The sequence below is a fragment of the Ambystoma mexicanum genome, chromosome 4p (assembly GCF_040938575.1).
Source record: "Ambystoma mexicanum isolate Mex_15411 chromosome 4p, UKY_AmexF1_1, whole genome shotgun sequence".
Classification (NCBI taxonomy): domain Eukaryota; kingdom Metazoa; phylum Chordata; class Amphibia; order Caudata; family Ambystomatidae; genus Ambystoma; species Ambystoma mexicanum.
The window spans coordinates 444,717,063-444,723,732 of NC_090927.1; the positions used below are offsets into that span (position 1 = coordinate 444,717,063).

The window sequence follows — 6,670 nt, forward strand, 5'->3', positions numbered from 1 at the left end:
AATGTGCAGTCTTACAGGTGTTTTTTAATCCTGACAGTGAGCAAGAGGCAGTGATTTCTAATAAATGACAGAATCTATGCACAGCACGTCTCTGCCAGGAAGGCCTTTTTCACCAATTCCCTTTTTTTAACTTTTTGATGTAAAATCTTCCACAATGGATTACTGTGTATTTAGACATAACACTGTATTTCTGGTGGTCAATATCTCTCCTAGCAAAGTATTACTGATGGGCATTTGTCGTGTTCTGCTTGGATATTTCAGACTTACTAAATTGTGCTACCACACAATGTCCTCTCATACAACCAGGGCGCCAAATGTGCAAATTCTTTCTGAGGGGATACAATGACTAATGAATCCGATGTACTGTGTCGTATTAAAATGATTCATGAGGCCAATTTAATGTCTCTCTGTGAAACAGATAATTATAAGGTGGCTAAAATGATTAAAAATGTATCTTGCCCTCTGTGAGGAGCCAGGAACAAGACACGGACAAAGAGGAGACATGTTTATGAGACACGGACAAAGAGGAGACATGTTTATGAGTAAAAACTTAAATGATAAAGGGTTGGAAAATGCCCCACTATCCCTAATCTAGGAGGAATTCCCCTACCTCAAACAAAACCTAATGAGTCTGTCAATGTCATGATGTCCAAATAAAGAAAGTCATGTGTCCGTAATCCTGTTCTGGCCCTCACACTCTAAACAACTGTAAAGTGAAAGGGGTAATATTCTGTGTCTTTTTAAAGTATTCAAAAGCGGTTGAAGTTTAACACAAACGTTCAAAATCCAACAAAAGGTTTTCTTCATGGACAAAGTTCACAACTCTAGTAAGAACCTTCTTTCCTGGGTTAACGTAGTTTGCTGGACTTGCTCCCTTCCCCAATGTTTCTCTTTACTTCCAGTTTCAAAGACACCTTTCTTCTCAGGACCTTTCCTTTCCGCCCTTTGTCCAGAGTTTACAATTCACACTTGAATATGTTATTGCTTTTCTTTAACTTCTTCTTTCATCACTTCACAGTTCATATATTGCTTTTCCTTTTAACAGTGTATACAATATTTCATACACCTTTGAATAGCTACCGGCTTCCCTTGGTTCTCGTTGCTTTCCTTTCGGTTTGCCTGTAAGTAATGGTATCGTTACACCGGCAACCAGTGACCCTTTCACTTTCCCTGGATTTACCAGTTGCCTTCATCGTTGTTTCTTCTTTTTTGGCTCTGTTGAATTGGCTTGGTGTGCGGCCAGACAAGCGCACTCTTGCCCCCGTACTTGCGTCTTCAGTGCGTGGTTCTCACAGCGGTTCCCTTCTATGTGATTAAACCGCCAGCACCTCCTTCTCATCTTCCAGAGGTTGCAACAGCTTCTCTGATATTTTTGCCATAGGGCGTCTTTCCTCTGCGTGGTATTCAGCAGCATTCCTGAGTGGCAGGCAGACCTGCGTCTGCAGCTCTCTCCTTTCCATAATGCCTTTGCCCACTGTATGCCAGTACCCCGCAAGTGTACCGCAAGTGTAAATAACCTTTTCCTACTGATTGTGCCCAAACATATCCGTTCTGGTGCTTCTATATATGCCAGTATTCCCACATCAGAAAATACACATATTTGCTTTGCCCATGATGCCAGTGATAATATAACAAAACATGTTCATGATGGCTCTGCCAATATATGTTGTATCCCCAAGTAAGAACACGCTCTTGTTGGCTTTGCCTTAATGCCAGTTAAAAGAAGATCCATGTCACAGTAAGAAAACATGCCTTTGCTGGTTAGCTGATAAAATAGCTCAGCGGGTTGAGCCCTTGCTGTTGCATTCTGTGTATGCTCTACAAGCCATAGGTTCAAATGCCAGCAAGGCCCACTCAGCCTTTCATCCTGTAACGCTTACCTTGACTCTGCGCGGACACTCACAATTGGAACTACGTGGCACAGCTCTTCAATTGGTGATGTTTGCTACTCTTTCTTCAACTTCCTCTAATAAGGACTCCCTATATAAAAACACAAAAGATTCCTTAGGTTTTGGAAGTACTCTAACCTAGCATTCAACAAGAATTTCGTACTACCGTTAGAATGCAAGCACTCTCTTTTACTTAATCATCTTTACCTTATTTATTTTTTGGGCGAGCTCTCCATCCTGCATCTGTGCAGGGGCTCTTGTTCTGCAGAGTGGAATTCCTGGCAAGTTTTGGAGGGGCAAGGAGCGAGAGAGCTACTCAAGGTTGTTCTAGGTATTGCAGGAGGGCATCCAATGACTGGCGCTAACAGGGAATACCACAGAAAATGTATGAAGAGGAAATTCCCCAAAAGATAACCCCAAATCTAATGGTTAGGGTAATTGCAGAATATATTCTGACTTAGGAGGTGTGGGATCAATTACAAAAGTTATGTTGTGAAAATGAGGAAACACAACTAAAACCACAGCAAGCTACGCAGTGAATGAATTGGGGAATGGTGACACCCTGACATAACCCTGTGGTGCCCCACGGGTAATGAGGACAGAATATAAGTGCAGTAACAGTAAGAATGCCTGCAGCATGAGTGAGACTGCTGGCGAAATGCGTGCTTAAACGCGCTTCAACAATGAAACAATTCACTTCAGAAAATGTACTTGCAACATGAGGAGCATGAACGGCTCTGTTCACCGTGCGCACTTCAAAATAGCGGAACGGCAATCAACTTGCAACAATATAACAGCCATGAAATAAACGTTACTTTCACTTCAGACCAATTGCGAGGAAAACAAATACTTGTGGAAGGACGCTGCTGACTGGAATCGAGTGAAAGGATGAAAGTGGCTAACTGCGACTGGGAGGCGGGAACTGACAGGAATAATTACGTGTAAATGACAGGCTGTAAATGGGGAATTAAATACTATGGAGAGTAAATGGAATTACTATGTAACTAGTGGCACTAAACACCGGGTGACTAGAACTGTAAACAGGACAGCGGTAAGCGTTGCTGAAGACAGATTCACGCAAAGCAGGGAACACTCGAGGGGAGGGGCTTAAATAGGAGCAGAATGACAAAAACTAGACTACACTGTACACAACCCAGAATAAACTAGGCGGCCATGTTTGGGAGTCAGGAAGTAACTACCTATGCCTTCCCAATGCTCTGAGTTGCTTTCCCATTATCCAAGAATGGTAAACAGCAGACCAACTCTTTTTGGAGGCAAATTGAGGAATTTCTTCCGTGATCATGACAGTATTCCCCCCCAAGGGCCCTCCTAGGTTAAAACCCTCCCTTCCAGGTTTACTAGGGTTATTGAGATGGAAGGATTTTATCAGTCGGGGTGCGTGAATATTTTCAAGGGGTTCCCAAGTTCTATCCTGTGGCCCATACCCCTTCCAGTCCGCTAAGTAGTATAGTTTTCTGCGAACAATCTTAGAGTCCAAGATAGCCTTTACTTCATACTCTGGTTGGTTCTTTTCCACAAATACGGGAGCAGGGGTATCTTGGATTCGGGTATTAGGGCTCACTCCCTTCAACAGGGACACATGGAACACCAGATGTATTTTCATGTTCTTGGGGAGCATCAATTTCATAGTCACTGGGTTGATGACTTTTTCTATAATGAAAGGACCCAAAAATCTTGGAAGGAATTTCCGAGATCCTCTCAACATCAGATTCTTTGTAGCCAACCACACTGAGTCTCCCACCTTGTACTCCGGAGAGTTTCTTCGCTTTCAATCAGCAAACTTCTTCTGAGCATTTTTTGCTAAGTATAACTGTTTTCTGCCTTGGTCTACAGCGGTAGTGATATTGTCGTGCAGAATTTTTATTGCTGGCATTTCCAAGGATTCAGGTGGATCATGAACAGAGGTTTGTGGATGCCGATCATATAAGGTGAAAAATTGACTTAATCCAGTGGAGAAGTGTACTGAATTATTGTAGGCGTATTCAGCAACCCACAAAATCTTAAGCCAAGAGTCTTCGTTCGGATGAAGCATGCACCTGAGATATTGTTCCAACGTTTGGTTCGTGCGTTCCGTTTGCCCATCAGTTTGTGGATGGTAACTAGTGCACAAACGTACCTCAATCTTAGCCATTTTGCAACATCTCTTCCAGAATTCAGAGACAAATTGACTTCCCCGATCAGACACTACAATGGAAGGAAAGCCATGTAATCTTACTATGTTTTCCAAAAATATTTTTGCCAGAACTGATGCTGTTGGTAAATCTTTCAAGGCCACAAAATGCGCCATTTTAGAAAAAAGGTCCACCACCACCAGGATGGTGTCCAATCCGTCGCTCTTGGGTAAGTCCGTAATAGAATCTAGAGAGAGAGTATCCCGGAAGTGCATTCGTAAGTGCACTGACTGTTGGACTGTCTGCCCTCTTTGTTTGTTGCTCCCTGGTTTGCTGCCGGAATCCTCTTTGCTGGACTGTTTCGAGGTGCTCGTCGACAAGAGGAATCACTACGTTCCACGAAACGCGGCTTGCTGGACTGCTGCTGCAACGTGGTGCCTTGCACGCCCACAAGTGTTCTCATTGGTCTCTCCCAGCCCATGCCCACCAACGAGTTCCCGCAGTCCATATCTTCCGAGTGCACGTGCCACCGCGCGCGCGCATCCCGGAAGCGCATTCGTAAGTGCACTGACTGTTGGACTGTCTGCCCTCTTTGTTTGTTGCTCCCAGGTTTGCTGCCGGAATCCTCTTTGCTGGACTGTTTCGAGGTGCTCGTTGACAAGAGGAATCACTACGTTCCACGAAACGCGGCTTGCTGGACTGCTGCTGCGACATGGTGCCTTGCACGCCCACAAGTAATCGCACGGGACCTGTGTTTAGATTCTGTGTGGTGTTGTGTTGCACGGGGCCCCCCCATCCTGGGTGGTGTTGTGTTGTGCTGTGATACGGTTGGGAGATAGTGAGTTTGTCTCGCTCCCTTCTTCCTTATTTTGAAAAGGCTCCTTCTCCTCTGTTTCAGGTGTTCTCATTGGTCTCTCCCAGCCCACGCCCACCAACGAGTTCCCGCAGTCCATATCTTCCGAGTGCACGCGCATCCGCGCGCGCGCATCCCGGAAGTGCATTCGTAAGTGCACTGACTGTTGGACTGTTTGACGGGACACGGGCTGTGCTGGTTAGAGGTGATTTATAGTGATTCGATATATAGTATTGCTTCAACGTATGAGTTAGAAGGTTAGAAGGTATCTTCTACCTTGGCTACACGAGAGTACAGGAAACTTAAAAATATGGTTAATGGCCTACGCAGTGGGCGGAAACTTCGTGACACCTTACCTGAATTTAGCAATGACTCAGGTAACACTATTAATGAGTCTATTAAGGGGCCTTCTCTATCTGCCACTGCCAATATGGGGCTATCTATGACTGATATCTCTCTGTGTGTCGGCCCCATGCGCAACTCATGTTCCAGAGTCATGTCTAAGATGCGTTTGATAGAGAATGCCCCCATTATCCAGCATTCGATTGGGGTTGGTGATATGGGACTGACTGACTCTGTAGAGAGTGTGGCTACCTTTAAAATGAATGACCTTAACGACTGTGAGGAGATATTGTATAATCAATCTCCCTCGACGACCTCAAAGTCCCTTATTAACATGTGCGTACCGGCTCTTGCTGGAGGAACTTCAAGTAATACCAAATTAGCGGATGTCTCTATAATACCACCTGGCATTGAGGCTGCATTGGGGAATCGTATGAGGTTCTCCAAGGCTCCCTCCACCCCCGTTACTCACTCAAGATTTGGTATAGAAAATGTCCATCTATTTAACAACATAGATGGCTCATCCCAAAGTATGAGTGGGACAGCTATTATGTGCCCTAACAAATTGATGGGAAGGGACTATAATAAAGTCAAATCTAGTTCCCCCACTGACATAAAAATTAATAATGACCCTATAGATGTACTCTCTTTGTCGGAACATGAAATTGCAATGTTCTCTGCATCACAGAACCCAGATGTTAGACACCTTGGCACTCACAATGTAATTGAGCAACAGAAATCATGTAATGAGTCTATGGCCACTGATTTTCCGGTAATGACTTGACTATTAAACTTGTTAGATAAGGGACATGAACAAACTCATGGTGAAATAGGTATTCTAAAAGGTGTTTTAGTCGATGTTTTGTCAAAGATTAGCAGGATAGAAGGTTTTCTATTAGCTTGCGATGCGGGTGTAATGGGTAAGGACATAAAGAAGGTGGTTCGCTCGACTGCTAATCAAATGACCCTGCCAGATTTGAAATTAGAGGCAATCCAACCTTGTATTGAGGGCATACACAAGGCCTCGCAAACCTTGGCAGATCCAAGGATGGCAGGGGAGAGTAAACCGTCCTTCGCCACCATAACAGCTGTCCCCAAAATTGATCCTAAAGTTGTGATTGAACCAATGATTCAGAAGCTGTCTCTGGCCATTTCAGCCAATGTGCTGGCTATACAGCAGCTGACGAATCGTTTCAGTGACCTCCCGTGTGATTTGCCTCCTGCAGATCGCATTCTTCGAGAAATGGGGGGAACGGAGGAGGGGCAACACATTGAGGGGAGTGAATTTATTAGTAACCTGTCTGACCTCACCAATCTAATAGACCTTGAGGATGAACTATATCCCAAAGGGCCCTCTATGACCATCTTACCCTCTCCCATTGATTCCCAAGTTCCGATTGGCGGTGTCATGACTAGGAAGCAGAGAAAAATGGCTGCAAGAGCCCAAAAAAGGA

General features: G+C 44.5%; 1 long non-coding RNA gene across 1 annotated transcript in view; it reads right to left on the minus strand.

The window, feature by feature from the left end:
• Nucleotides 1-1,982, minus strand: part of LOC138453273 (uncharacterized) — a 169,232-nt gene extending 167,250 nt beyond the window's left edge. The window contains exon 1 of the long non-coding RNA XR_011260388.1: nt 1,881-1,982. This is a non-coding gene — a long non-coding RNA (uncharacterized lncRNA). The remainder of the gene's footprint in view (nt 1-1,880) is intronic.
• Between the last annotated feature and the right edge of the window lie 4,688 nt (nt 1,983-6,670).